Source organism: Lampris incognitus, chromosome 2, assembly GCF_029633865.1.
Source record: "Lampris incognitus isolate fLamInc1 chromosome 2, fLamInc1.hap2, whole genome shotgun sequence".
NCBI lineage: Eukaryota > Metazoa > Chordata > Actinopteri > Lampriformes > Lampridae > Lampris > Lampris incognitus.
Window position 1 is genome coordinate 60,577,211 of NC_079212.1, and position 18,420 is coordinate 60,595,630.

An 18,420-nucleotide genomic window follows, 5' to 3' on the forward strand; every position below is an offset into this window, starting at 1 on the left:
CTTGACTTGTAATAACCATACTGTCAGATCAGGACATATAAACCTACAGACGACTTACACTTGACTTGTAATAACCATACTGTCCGATCGGGACATATAAAACTTCACATGACTTACACTTGACTTGTAATAACCATACTGTCAGATCAGGACATAAAAACCTTCACACGACTTACACTTGACTTCTAATAACCATACTGTCAGATCAGGACATATAAACCTTCACACAACTTACACTTGACTTGTAATAACCATACTGTCAGATCAGGACATATAAACCTTCACACGACTTACACTTGACTTGTAATAACCATACGGTCAGATCAGGACATATAAACCTTCACACAACTTACACTTGACTTGTATTAACCATACTGTCATATCAGGACATATAAACCTTCACACAACTTACACTTGACTTGTAATAACCATACTGTCCGATCGGGACATATAAACCTTCACATGACTTACAATTGACTTGTAATAACCATACTGTCAGATCAGGACATAAAAACCTTCACACGACTTACACTTGACTTGTAATAACCATACTGTCAGATCAGGACATATAAACCTTCACACGACTTACACTTGACTTGTAATAACCATACTGTCAGATCGGGATATAAACCTTCACATGACCTACACTTGACTTGAAATAACCATACTGTCAGATCAGGACATATAAACCTTCACACGACTTACACTTGACTTGTAATAACCATACTGTCAGATCAGGACATATAAACCTTCACACGACTTACACTTGACTTGTAATAACCATACTGTCAGAACGGGACATATAAACCTTCACACGACTTGCACTTGGCTTGTAATAACCATACTGTCAGATCAGGGCATATAAACCTTCACATGACCTACACTTGACTTGTAATAACCATACTGTCAGATCGGGACATATAAACCTTCACACGACTTACACTTGACTTGTAATAACCATACTGTCAGATCCGGACATATATACCTTCACACCACTTACACTTGACTTGTAATAACCATACTGTCAGATCCGGACATAGAAAACTTCACACGACTTACACTTGACTTGTAATAACCATATTGTCGGATCAGGACATATAAACCTTCACACGACCTACACTTGACTTGTAATAGCCATACTGTCGGATCAGGACATATAAACCTTCACATGACTTAAACTTGACTTGTAATAACCATACTGTCAGATCAGGACATATAAACCTTCACACGACTTACACTTGACTTGTAATACCCATACTGACGGATCAGGACATATAAGCCTACAAACGACTCACACTTGACTTGTAATAACCATACTGTCAGATCCGGACATAGAAACCTTCACATGACTTAAACTTGACTTGTAATAACCATACTGTCAGATCGGGACATATAAACCTTCACACAACTTACACTTGACTTGTAATAACCATACTGTCAGATCAGGACATATAAACCTTCACACGACTTACACTTGACTTGTAATAACCATACGGTCAGATCAGGACATATAAACCTTCACACAACTTACACTTGACTTGTATTAACCATACTGTCATATCAGGACATAAAAACCTTCACATGAACTACACTTGACTTGTAATAACCATACTGTCAGATCAGGACATATAAACCTACAGACGACTTACACTTGACTTGTAATAACCATACTGTCCGATCGGGACATATAAAACTTCACATGACTTACACTTGACTTGTAATAACCATACTGTCAGATCAGGACATGAAAACCTTCACACGACTTACACTTGACTTCTAATAACCATACTGTCAGATCAGGACATATAAACCTTCACACAACTTACACTTGACTTGTAATAACCATACAGTCAGATCAGGACACATAAACCTTCACACGACTTACACTTGACTTGTAATAACCATACTGTCAGATCCGGACATATAAACCTACAGACGACTTACACTTGACTTGTTTTAACCATACTGTCAGATCAGAACATATAAACCTTCACACGACTTACACTTGAGTTGTAATAACCATACTGTCGGATCAGGACATATAAACCTTCACATGACTTACACTTGACTTGTAATAACCATACTGTCAGATCAGGACATATAAACCTTCACACGACCTACACTTGACTTGTACTAACCATACTGTCAGATCAGGACATATAAACCTACAGACGACTTACACTTGACTTGTAATAACCATACTGTCAGATCGGGACATATAAACCTTCACATGACTTAAACTTGACTTTAATAACCATACTATCAGATCAGGACATAAAAACCTTCACACGACTTACACTTGACTTGTAATAACCATACTGTCAGATCAGGACATATAAACCTTCACACGACTTACACTTGACTTGTAATAACCATACTGTCAGATCGGGATGTATAAACCTTCACATGACTTACACTTGACTTGTAATAACCATACTATCAGATCAGGACATAAAAACCTTCACACGACTTACACTAGACTTGTAATAACCATACTGTCAGATCGGGACATATAAACCTTCACATGACTTACACTTGACTTGTAATAACCATACTATCAGATCAGGACATAAAAACCTTCACACGACTTACACTTGACTTGTAATAACCATACTGTCGGATCAGGACATATAAACCTTCACATGACCTTCACTTGACTTGTAATAATCATACTGTCAGATCAGGACATATAAACCTTCACATGACTTACACTTGACTTGTAATAACCATACTGTCGGATCAGGACATATAAACCTTCACATGACTTACACTTGACTTGTAAAAACCATACTGTCAGATCAGGACAAATAAACCTTCACATGACTTAAACTTGACTTGTAATAACCATACTGTCAAATCAGGACATAGAAACCTTCACACGACTTACACTTGACTTGTAATAACCATACTGTCAGATCAGGACATATAAACCTTCCCACAACTTACACTTGTCATGTAATAACCATACTGTCAGATCAGGACATATAAACCTTCACATGACCTACACTTGAATTGTAATAACCATACTGTCAGATCAGGACATATAAACCTACAGACGACTTACACTTGACTTGTAATAACCATACTGTGCGACCGGGACATATAAACCTTCACATGACTTACACTTGACTTGTAATAACCATACTATCAGATCAGGACATAAAAACCTTCACACGACTTACACTTGACTTGTAATAACCATACTGTCAGATCGGGACATAAAAACCTTCACACGACTTACACTTGACTTGTAATAACCATACTGTCAGATCATGACATATAAACCTTCACATGACTTACACTTGACTTGTAATAACCATACTGTCAGATCAGGACATATAAACCTTCACACAACTTACACTTGACTTGTAATAACCATACTGTCAGATCAGGACATATAAACCTTCACACGACTTACACTTGACTTGTAATAACCATACGGTCAGATCAGGACATATAAACCTTCACACAACTTACACTTGACTTGTATTAACCATACTGTCATATCAGGACATAAAAACCTTCACATGAACTACACTTGACTTGTAATAACCATACTGTCAGATCAGGACATATAAACCTACAGACGACTTACACTTGACTTGTAATAACCATACTGTCCGATCGGGACATATAAAACTTCACATGACTTACACTTGACTTGTAATAACCATACTGTCAGATCAGGACATAAAAACCTTCACACGACTTACACTTGACTTCTAATAACCATACTGTCAGATCAGGACATATAAACCTTCACACAACTTACACTTGACTTGTAATAACCATACAGTCAGATCAGGACACATAAACCTTCACACGACTTACACTTGACTTGTAATAACCATACTGTCAGATCCGGACATATAAACCTACAGACGACTTACACTTGACTTGTTTTAACCATACTGTCAGTTCAGAACATATAAACCTTCACACGACTTACACTTGAGTTGTAATAACCATACTGTCGGATCAGGACATATAAACCTTCACATGACTTACACTTGACTTGTAATAACCATACTGTCAGATCAGGACATATAAACCTTCACACGACCTACACTTGACTTGTACTAACCATACTGTCAGATCAGGACATATAAACCTACAGACGACTTACACTTGACTTGTAATAACCATACTGTCAGATCGGGACATATAAACCTTCACATGACTTAAACTTGACTTTAATAACCATACTATCAGATCAGGACATAAAAACCTTCACACGACTTACACTTGACTTGTAATAACCATACTGTCAGATCAGGACATATAAACCTTCACACGACTTACACTTGACTTGTAATAACCATACTGTCAGATCGGGATGTATAAACCTTCACATGACTTACACTTGACTTGTAATAACCATACTATCAGATCAGGACATAAAAACCTTCACACGACTTACACTAGACTTGTAATAACCATACTGTCAGATCGGGACATATAAACCTTCACATGACTTACACTTGACTTGTAATAACCATACTATCAGATCAGGACTTAAAAACCTTCACACGACTTACACTTGACTTGTAATAACCATACTGTCGGATCAGGACATATAAACCTTCACATGACCTACACTTGACTTGTAATAATCATACTGTCAGATCAGGACATATAAACCTTCACATGACTTACACTTGACTTGTAAAAACCATACTGTCAGATCAGGACAAATAAACCTTCACATGACTTAAACTTGACTTGTAATAACCATACTGTCAAATCAGGACATAGAAACCTTCACACGACTTACACTTGACTTGTAATAACCATACTGTCAGATCAGGACATATAAACCTTCCCACAACTTACACTTGTCATGTAATAACCATACTGTCAGATCAGGACATATAAACCTTCACATGACCTACACTTGAATTGTAATAACCATACTGTCAGATCAGGACATATAAACCTACAGACGACTTACACTTGACTTGTAATAACCATACTGTGCGACCGGGACATATAAACCTTCACATGACTTACACTTGACTTGCAATACCCATACTATCAGATCAGGACATAAAAACCTTCACACGACTTACACTTGACTTGTAATAACCATACTGTCAGATCGGGACATAAAAACCTACAGACGACTTACACTTGACTTGTAATAACCATACTGTCAGATCATGACATATAAACCTTCACATGACTTACACTTGACTTGTAATAACCATACTGTCAGATCAGGACATATAAACCTTCACACGACTTACACTTGACTTGTAATAACCATACTATCAGATCAGGACATATATACCTTCACACCACTTACACTTGACTTGTAATAACCATACTGTCAGATCCGGACATAGAAAACTTCACACGACTTACACTTGACTTGTAATAACCATATTGTCGGATCAGGACATATAAACCTTCACACGACCTACACTTGACTTGTAATAGCCATACTGTCGGATCAGGACATATAAACCTTCACATGACTTAAACTTGACTTGTAATAACCATACTGTCAGATCAGGACATATAAACCTTCACACGACTTACACTTGACTTGTAATACCCATACTGTCGGATCAGGACATATAAGCCTACAAACGACTCACACTTGACTTGTAATAACCATACTGTCAGATCCGGACATAGAAACATTCACATGACTTAAACTTGACTTGTAATAACCATACTGTCAGATCAGGACATATAAACCTTCACACAACTTACACTTGACTTGTAATAACCATACTGTCAGATCAGGACATATAAACCTTCACACGACTTACACTTGACTTGTAATAACCATACGGTCAGATCAGGACATATAAACCTTCACACAACTTACACTTGACTTGTATTAACCATACTGTCATATCAGGACATAAAAACCTTCACATGAACTACACTTGACTTGTAATAACCATACTGTCAGATCAGGACATATAAACCTACAGACGACTTACACTTGACTTGTAATAACCATACTGTCCGATCGGGACATATAAAACTTCACATGACTTACACTTGACTTGTAATAACCATACTGTCAGATCAGGACATAAAAACCTTCACACGACTTACACTTGACTTCTAATAACCATACTGTCAGATCAGGACATATAAACCTTCACACAACTTACACTTGACTTGTAATAGCCATACTGTCGGATCAGGACATATAAACCTTCACATGACTTAAATTTGACTTGTAATAACCATACTGTCAGATCAGGACATATAAACCTTCACACGACTTACACTTGACTTGTAATAACCATACTGTCAGATCGGGACATAAAAACCTACAGACGACTTACACTTGACTTGTAATAACCATACTGTCAGATCATGACATATAAACCTTCACATGACTTACACTTGACTTGTAATAACCATACTGTCAGATCAGGACATATAAACCTTCACACGACTTACACTTGACTTGTAATAACCATACTATCAGATCAGGACATATATACCTTCACACCACTTACACTTGACTTGTAATAACCATACTGTCAGATCCGGACATAGAAAACTTCACACGACTTACACTTGACTTGTAATAACCATATTGTCGGATCAGGACATATAAACCTTCACACGACCTACACTTGACTTGTAATAGCCATACTGTCGGATCAGGACATATAAACCTTCACATGACTTAAACTTGACTTGTAATAACCATACTGTCAGATCAGGACATATAAACCTTCACACGACTTACACTTGACTTGTAATACCCATACTGTCGGATCAGGACATATAAGCCTACAAACGACTCACACTTGACTTGTAATAACCATACTGTCAGATCCGGACATAGAAACCTTCACATGACTTAAACTTGACTTGTAATAACCATACTGTCAGATCAGGACATATAAACCTTCACACAACTTACACTTGACTTGTAATAACCATACTGTCAGATCAGGACATATAAACCTTCACACGACTTACACTTGACTTGTAATAACCATACGGTCAGATCAGGACATATAAACCTTCACACAACTTACACTTGACTTGTATTAACCATACTGTCATATCAGGACATAAAAACCTTCACATGAACTACACTTGACTTGTAATAACCATACTGTCAGATCAGGACATATAAACCTACAGACGACTTACACTTGACTTGTAATAACCATACTGTCCGATCGGGACATATAAAACTTCACATGACTTACACTTGACTTGTAATAACCATACTGTCAGATCAGGACATAAAAACCTTCACACGACTTACACTTGACTTCTAATAACCATACTGTCAGATCAGGACATATAAACCTTCACACAACTTACACTTGACTTGTAATAGCCATACTGTCGGATCAGGACATATAAACCTTCACATGACTTAAATTTGACTTGTAATAACCATACTGTCAGATCAGGACATATAAACCTTCACACGACTTACACTTGACTTGTAATACCCATACTGTCGGATCAGGACATATAAGCCTACAAACGACTCACACTTGACTTGTAATAACCATACTGTCCGATCGGGACATATAAACCTTCCCACAACTTACACTTGTCATGTAATAACCATACTGTCAGATCAGGACATATAAACCTTCACATGACCTACACTTGAATTGTAATAACCATACTGTCAGATCAGGACATATAAACCTACAGACGACTTACACTTGACTTGTAATAACCATACTGTGCGACCGGGACATATAAACCTTCACATGACTTACACTTGACTTGTAATAACCATACTATCAGATCAGGACATAAAAACCTTCACACGACTTACACTTGACTTGTAATAACCATACTGTCAGATCATGACATATAAACCTTCACATGACTTACACTTGACTTGTAATAACCATACTGTCAGATCAGGACATATAAACCTTCACACAACTTACACTTGACTTGTAATAACCATACTGTCAGATCAGGACATATAAACCTTCACACGACTTACACTTGACTTGTAATAACCATACGGTCAGATCAGGACATATAAACCTTCACACAACTTACACTTGACTTGTATTAACCATACTGTCATATCAGGACATAAAAACCTTCACATGAACTACACTTGACTTGTAATAACCATACTGTCAGATCAGGACATATAAACCTTCACATGACTTACACTTGACTTGTAATAACCATACTATCAGATCAGGACTTAAAAACCTTCACACGACTTACACTTGACTTGTAATAACCATACTGTCGGATCAGGACATATAAACCTTCACATGACCTACACTTGACTTGTAATAATCATACTGTCAGATCAGGACATATAAACCTTCACATGACTTACACTTGACTTGTAAAAACCATACTGTCAGATCAGGACAAATAAACCTTCACATGACTTAAACTTGACTTGTAATAACCATACTGTCAAATCAGGACATAGAAACCTTCACACGACTTACACTTGACTTGTAATAACCATACTGTCAGATCAGGACATATAAACCTTCCCACAACTTACACTTGTCATGTAATAACCATACTGTCAGATCAGGACATATAAACCTTCACATGACCTACACTTGAATTGTAATAACCATACTGTCAGATCAGGACATATAAACCTACAGACGACTTACACTTGACTTGTAATAACCATACTGTGCGACCGGGACATATAAACCTTCACATGACTTACACTTGACTTGCAATACCCATACTATCAGATCAGGACATAAAAACCTTCACACGACTTACACTTGACTTGTAATAACCATACTGTCAGATCGGGACATAAAAACCTACAGACGACTTACACTTGACTTGTAATAACCATACTGTCAGATCATGACATATAAACCTTCACATGACTTACACTTGACTTGTAATAACCATACTGTCAGATCAGGACATATAAACCTTCACACGACTTACACTTGACTTGTAATAACCATACTATCAGATCAGGACATATATACCTTCACACCACTTACACTTGACTTGTAATAACCATACTGTCAGATCCGGACATAGAAAACTTCACACGACTTACACTTGACTTGTAATAACCATATTGTCGGATCAGGACATATAAACCTTCACACGACCTACACTTGACTTGTAATAGCCATACTGTCGGATCAGGACATATAAACCTTCACATGACTTAAACTTGACTTGTAATAACCATACTGTCAGATCAGGACATATAAACCTTCACACGACTTACACTTGACTTGTAATACCCATACTGTCGGATCAGGACATATAAGCCTACAAACGACTCACACTTGACTTGTAATAACCATACTGTCAGATCCGGACATAGAAACCTTCACATGACTTAAACTTGACTTGTAATAACCATACTGTCAGATCAGGACATATAAACCTTCACACAACTTACACTTGACTTGTAATAACCATACTGTCAGATCAGGACATATAAACCTTCACACGACTTACACTTGACTTGTAATAACCATACGGTCAGATCAGGACATATAAACCTTCACACAACTTACACTTGACTTGTATTAACCATACTGTCATATCAGGACATAAAAACCTTCACATGAACTACACTTGACTTGTAATAACCATACTGTCAGATCAGGACATATAAACCTACAGACGACTTACACTTGACTTGTAATAACCATACTGTCCGATCGGGACATATAAAACTTCACATGACTTACACTTGACTTGTAATAACCATACTGTCAGATCAGGACATAAAAACCTTCACACGACTTACACTTGACTTCTAATAACCATACTGTCAGATCAGGACATATAAACCTTCACACAACTTACACTTGACTTGTAATAGCCATACTGTCGGATCAGGACATATAAACCTTCACATGACTTAAATTTGACTTGTAATAACCATACTGTCAGATCAGGACATATAAACCTTCACACGACTTACACTTGACTTGTAATAACCATACTGTCAGATCGGGACATAAAAACCTACAGACGACTTACACTTGACTTGTAATAACCATACTGTCAGATCATGACATATAAACCTTCACATGACTTACACTTGACTTGTAATAACCATACTGTCAGATCAGGACATATAAACCTTCACACGACTTACACTTGACTTGTAATAACCATACTATCAGATCAGGACATATATACCTTCACACCACTTACACTTGACTTGTAATAACCATACTGTCAGATCCGGACATAGAAAACTTCACACGACTTACACTTGACTTGTAATAACCATATTGTCGGATCAGGACATATAAACCTTCACACGACCTACACTTGACTTGTAATAGCCATACTGTCGGATCAGGACATATAAACCTTCACATGACTTAAACTTGACTTGTAATAACCATACTGTCAGATCAGGACATATAAACCTTCACACGACTTACACTTGACTTGTAATACCCATACTGTCGGATCAGGACATATAAGCCTACAAACGACTCACACTTGACTTGTAATAACCATACTGTCAGATCCGGACATAGAAACCTTCACATGACTTAAACTTGACTTGTAATAACCATACTGTCAGATCAGGACATATAAACCTTCACACAACTTACACTTGACTTGTAATAACCATACTGTCAGATCAGGACATATAAACCTTCACACGACTTACACTTGACTTGTAATAACCATACGGTCAGATCAGGACATATAAACCTTCACACAACTTACACTTGACTTGTATTAACCATACTGTCATATCAGGACATAAAAACCTTCACATGAACTACACTTGACTTGTAATAACCATACTGTCAGATCAGGACATATAAACCTACAGACGACTTACACTTGACTTGTAATAACCATACTGTCCGATCGGGACATATAAAACTTCACATGACTTACACTTGACTTGTAATAACCATACTGTCAGATCAGGACATAAAAACCTTCACACGACTTACACTTGACTTCTAATAACCATACTGTCAGATCAGGACATATAAACCTTCACACAACTTACACTTGACTTGTAATAGCCATACTGTCGGATCAGGACATATAAACCTTCACATGACTTAAATTTGACTTGTAATAACCATACTGTCAGATCAGGACATATAAACCTTCACACGACTTACACTTGACTTGTAATACCCATACTGTCGGATCAGGACATATAAGCCTACAAACGACTCACACTTGACTTGTAATAACCATACTGTCCGATCGGGACATATAAACCTTCCCACAACTTACACTTGTCATGTAATAACCATACTGTCAGATCAGGACATATAAACCTTCACATGACCTACACTTGAATTGTAATAACCATACTGTCAGATCAGGACATATAAACCTACAGACGACTTACACTTGACTTGTAATAACCATACTGTGCGACCGGGACATATAAACCTTCACATGACTTACACTTGACTTGTAATAACCATACTATCAGATCAGGACATAAAAACCTTCACACGACTTACACTTGACTTGTAATAACCATACTGTCAGATCATGACATATAAACCTTCACATGACTTACACTTGACTTGTAATAACCATACTGTCAGATCAGGACATATAAACCTTCACACAACTTACACTTGACTTGTAATAACCATACTGTCAGATCAGGACATATAAACCTTCACACGACTTACACTTGACTTGTAATAACCATACGGTCAGATCAGGACATATAAACCTTCACACAACTTACACTTGACTTGTATTAACCATACTGTCATATCAGGACATAAAAACCTTCACATGAACTACACTTGACTTGTAATAACCATACTGTCAGATCAGGACATATAAACCTACAGACGACTTACACTTGACTTGCAATAACCATACTGTCCGATCGGGACATATAAAACTTCACATGACTTACACTTGACTTGTAATAACCATACTGTCAGATCAGGACATAAAAACCTTCACACGACTTACACTTGACTTCTAATAACCATACTGTCAGATCAGGACATATAAACCTTCACACAACTTACACTTGACTTGTAATAACCATACAGTCAGATCAGGACACATAAACCTTCACACGACTTACACTTGACTTGTAATAACCATACTGTCAGATCCGGACATATAAACCTACAGACGACTTACACTTGACTTGTTTTAACCATACTGTCAGATCAGAACATATAAACCTTCACACGACTTACACTTGAGTTGTAATAACCATACTGTCGGATCAGGACATATAAACCTTCACATGACTTACACTTGACTTGTAATAACCATACTGTCAGATCAGGACATATAAACCTTCACACGACCTACACTTGACTTGTACTAACCATACTGTCAGATCAGGACATATAAACCTACAGACGACTTACACTTGACTTGTAATAACCATACTGTCAGATCGGGACATATAAACCTTCACATGACTTAAACTTGACTTTAATAACCATACTATCAGATCAGGACATAAAAACCTTCACACGACTTACACTTGACTTGTAATAACCATACTGTCAGATCAGGACATATAAACCTTCACACGACTTACACTTGACTTGTAATAACCATACTGTCAGATCGGGATGTATAAACCTTCACATGACTTACACTTGACTTGTAATAACCATACTATCAGATCAGGACATAAAAACCTTCACACGACTTACACTAGACTTGTAATAACCATACTGTCAGATCGGGACATATAAACCTTCACATGACTTACACTTGACTTGTAATAACCATACTATCAGATCAGGACATAAAAACCTTCACACGACTTACACTTGACTTGTAATAACCATACTGTCATATCAGGACATAAAAACCTTCACATGACCTACACTTGACTTGTAATAATCATACTGTCAGATCAGGACATATAAACCTTCACATGACTTACACTTGACTTGTAATAACCATACTGTCGGATCAGGACATATAAACCTTCACATGACTTACACTTGACTTGTAAAAACCATACTGTCAGATCAGGACAAATAAACCTTCACATGACTTAAACTTGACTTGTAATAACCATACTGTCAAATCAGGACATAGAAACCTTCACACGACTTACACTTGACTTGTAATAACCATACTGTCAGATCAGGACATATAAACCTTCCCACAACATACACTTGTCATGTAATAACCATACTGTCAGATCAGGACATATAAACCTTCACATGACCTACACTTGAATTGTAATAACCATACTGTCAGATCAGGACATATAAACCTACAGACGACTTACACTTGACTTGTAATAACCATACTGTGCGACCGGGACATATAAACCTTCACATGACTTACACTTGACTTGTAATAACCATACTATCAGATCAGGACATAAAAACCTTCACACGACTTACACTTGACTTGTAATAACCATACTGTCAGATCGGGACATAAAAACCTACAGACGACTTACACTTGACTTGTAATAACCATACTGTCAGATCATGACATATAAACCTTCACATGACTTACACTTGACTTGTAATAACCATACTGTCAGATCAGGACATATAAACCTTCACACGACTTACACTTGACTTGTAATAACCATACTATCAGATCAGGACATATATACCTTCACACCACTTACACTTGACTTGTAATAACCATACTGTCAGATCCGGACATAGAAAACTTCACACGACTTACACTTGACTTGTAATAACCATATTGTCGGATCAGGACATATAAACCTTCACACGACGTACACTTGACTTGTAATAGCCATACTGTCGGATCAGGACATATAAACCTTCACATGACTTAAACTTGACTTGTAATAACCATACTGTCAGATCAGGACATATAAACCTTCACACGACTTACACTTGACTTGTAATACCCATACTGTCGGATCAGGACATATAAGCCTACAAACGACTCACACTTGACTTGTAATAACCATACTGTCAGATCCGGACATAGAAACCTTCACATGACTTAAACTTGACTTGTAATAACCATACTGTCAGATCAGGACATATAAACCTTCACACAACTTACACTTGACTTGTAATAACCATACTGTCAGATCAGGACATATAAACCTTCACACGACTTACACTTGACTTGTAATAACCATACGGTCAGATCAGGACATATAAACCTTCACACAACTTACACTTGACTTGTATTAACCATACTGTCATATCAGGACATAAAAACCTTCACATGAACTACACTTGACTTGTAATAACCATACTGTCAGATCAGGACATATAAACCTACAGACGACTTACACTTGACTTGTAATAACCATACTGTCCGATCGGGACATATAAAACTTCACATGACTTACACTTGACTTGTAATAACCATACTGTCAGATCAGGACATAAAAACCTTCACACGACTTACACTTGACTTCTAATAACCATACTGTCAGATCAGGACATATAAACCTTCACACAACTTACACTTGACTTGTAATAGCCATACTGTCGGATCAGGACATATAAACCTTCACATGACTTAAACTTGACTTGTAATAACCATACTGTCAGATCAGGACATATAAACCTTCACACGACTTACACTTGACTTGTAATACCCATACTGTCGGATCAGGACATATAAGCCTACAAACGACTCACACTTGACTTGTAATAACCATACTGTCAGATCCGGACATAGAAACCTTCACATGACTTAAACTTGACTTGTAATAACCATACTGTCAGATCAGGACATATAAACCTTCACACAACTTACACTTGACTTGTAATAACCATACTGTCAGATCAGGACATATAAACCTTCACACGACTTACACTTGACTTGTAATAACCATACGGTCAGATCAGGACATATAAACCTTCACACAACTTACACTTGACTTGTATTAACCATACTGTCATATCAGGACATAAAAACCTTCACATGAACTACACTTGACTTGTAATAACCATACTGTCAGATCAGGACATATAAACCTACAGACGACTTACACTTGACTTGTAATAACCATACTGTCCGATCGGGACATATAAAACTTCACATGACTTACACTTGACTTGTAATAACCATACTGTCAGATCAGGACATAAAAACCTTCACACGACTTACACTTGACTTCTAATAACCATACTGTCAGATCAGGACATATAAACCTTCACACAACTTACACTTGACTTGTAATAACCATACTGTCAGATCAGGACATATAAACCTTCACACGACTTACACTTGACTTGTAATAACCATACGGTCAGATCAGGACATATAAACCTTCACACAACTTACACTTGACTTGTATTAACCATACTGTCATATCAGGACATATAAACCTTCACACGACCTACACTTGACTTGTAATAACCATACTGTCAGATCAGGACATATAAACCTACAGACGACTTACACTTGACTTGTAATAACCATACTGTCCGATCGGGACATATAAACCTTCACATGACTTACAATTGACTTGTAATAACCATACTGTCAGATCAGGATATATAAACCTTCACACGACCTACACTTGACTTGTAATAACCATACAGGTCAGATCAGGACATATAAACCTACAGACGACTTACACTTGACTTGTAATAACCATACTGTCAGATCGGGACATATAAACCTTCACATGACTTAAACTTGACTTTAATAACCATACTATCAGATCAGGACATAAAAACCTTCACACGACTTACACTTGACTTGTAATAACCATACGGTCAGATCAGGACATATAAACCTTCACACAACTTACACTTGACTTGTATTAACCATACTGTCATATCAGGACATAAAAACCTTCACATGAACTACACTTGACTTGTAATAACCATACTGTCAGATCAGGACATATAAACCTACAGACGACTTACACTTGACTTGTAATAACCATACTGTCCGATCGGGACATATAAAACTTCACATGACTTACACTTGACTTGTAATAACCATACTGTCAGATCAGGACATAAAAACCTTCACACGACTTACACTTGACTTCTAATAACCATACTGTCAGATCAGGACATATAAACCTTCACACAACTTACACTTGACTTGTAATAGCCATACTGTCGGATCAGGACATATAAACCTTCACATGACTTAAACTTGACTTGTAATAACCATACTGTCAGATCAGGACATATAAACCTTCACACGACTTACACTTGACTTGTAATACCCATACTGTCGGATCAGGACATATAAGCCTACAAACGACTCACACTTGACTTGTAATAACCATACTGTCAGATCCGGACATAGAAACCTTCACATGACTTAAACTTGACTTGTAATAACCATACTGTCAGATCAGGACATATAAACCTTCACACAACTTACACTTGACTTGTAATAACCATACTGTCAGATCAGGACATATAAACCTTCACACGACTTACACTTGACTTGTAATAACCATACGGTCAGATCAGGACATATAAACCTTCACACAACTTACACTTGACTTGTATTAACCATACTGTCATATCAGGACATAAAAACCTTCACATGAACTACACTTGACTTGTAATAACCATACTGTCAGATCAGGACATATAAACCTACAGACGACTTACACTTGACTTGTAATAACCATACTGTCCGATCGGGACATATAAAACTTCACATGACTTACACTTGACTTGTAATAACCATACTGTCAGATCAGGACATAAAAACCTTCACACGACTTACACTTGACTTCTAATAACCATACTGTCAGATCAGGACATATAAACCTTCACACAACTTACACTTGACTTGTAATAACCATACTGTCAGATCAGGACATATAAACCTTCACACGACTTACACTTGACTTGTAATAACCATACGGTCAGATCAGGACATATAAACCTTCACACAACTTACACTTGACTTGTATTAACCATACTGTCATATCAGGACATATAAACCTTCACACGACCTACACTTGACTTGTAATAACCATACTGTCAGATCAGGACATATAAACCTACAGACGACTTACACTTGACTTGTAATAACCATACTGTCCGATCGGGACATATAAACCTTCACATGACTTACAATTGACTTGTAATAACCATACTGTCAGATCAGGATATATAAACCTTCACACGACCTACACTTGACTTGTAATAACCATACAGGTCAGATCAGGACATATAAACCTACAGACGACTTACACTTGACTTGTAATAACCATACTGTCAGATCGGGACATATAAACCTTCACATGACTTAAACTTGACTTTAATAACCATACTATCAGATCAGGACATAAAAACCTTCACACGACTTACACTTGACTTGTAATAACCATACTGTCAGATCAGGACATATAAACCTTCACACGACTTACACTTGACTTGTAATAACCATACTGTCAGATCGGGATATAAACCTTCACATGACCTACACTTGACTTGTAATAACCATACTGTCAGATCAGGACATATAAACCTTCACACGACTTACACTTGACTTGTAATAACCACACTGTCAGATCAGGACATATAAACCTTCACACGACTTACACTTGACTTGTAATAACCATACTGTCAGAACGGGACATATAAACCTTCACACGACTTGCACTTGGCTTGTAATAACCATACTGTCAGATCAGGGCATATAAACCTTCACATGACCTACACTTGACTTGTAATAACCATACTGTCAGATCGGGACATATAAACCTTCACACGACTTACACTTGACTTGTAATAACCATACTGTCAGATCCGGACATATATACCTTCACACCACTTACACTTGACTTGTAATAACCATACTGTCAGATCCGGACATAGAAAACTTCACACGACTTACACTTGACTTGTAATAACCATATTGTCGGATCAGGACATATAAACCTTCACACGACCTACACTTGACTTGTAATAGCCATACTGTCGGATCAGGACATATAAACCTTCACATGACTTAAACTTGACTTGTAATAACCATACTGTCAGATCAGGACATATAAACCTTCAAACGACTTACACTTGACTTGTAATACCCATACTGTCGGATCAGGACATATAAGCCTACAAACGACTCACACTTGACTTGTAATAACCATACTGTCAGATCCGGACATAGAAACCTTCACATGACTTAAACTTGACTTGTAATAACCATACTGTCAGATCAGGACATATAAACCTTCACACAACTTACACTTGACTTGTAATAACCATACTGTCAGATCAGGACATATAAACCTTCACACGACTTACACTTGACTTGTAATAACCATACGGTCAGATCAGGACATATAAACCTTCACACAACTTACACTTGACTTGTATTAACCATACTGTCATATCAGGACATAAAAACCTTCACATGAACTACACTTGACTTGTAATAACCATACTGTCAGATCAGGACATATAAACCTACAGACGACTTACACTTGACTTGTAATAACCATACTGTCCGATCGGGACATATAAAACTTCACATGACTTACACTTGACTTGTAATAACCAT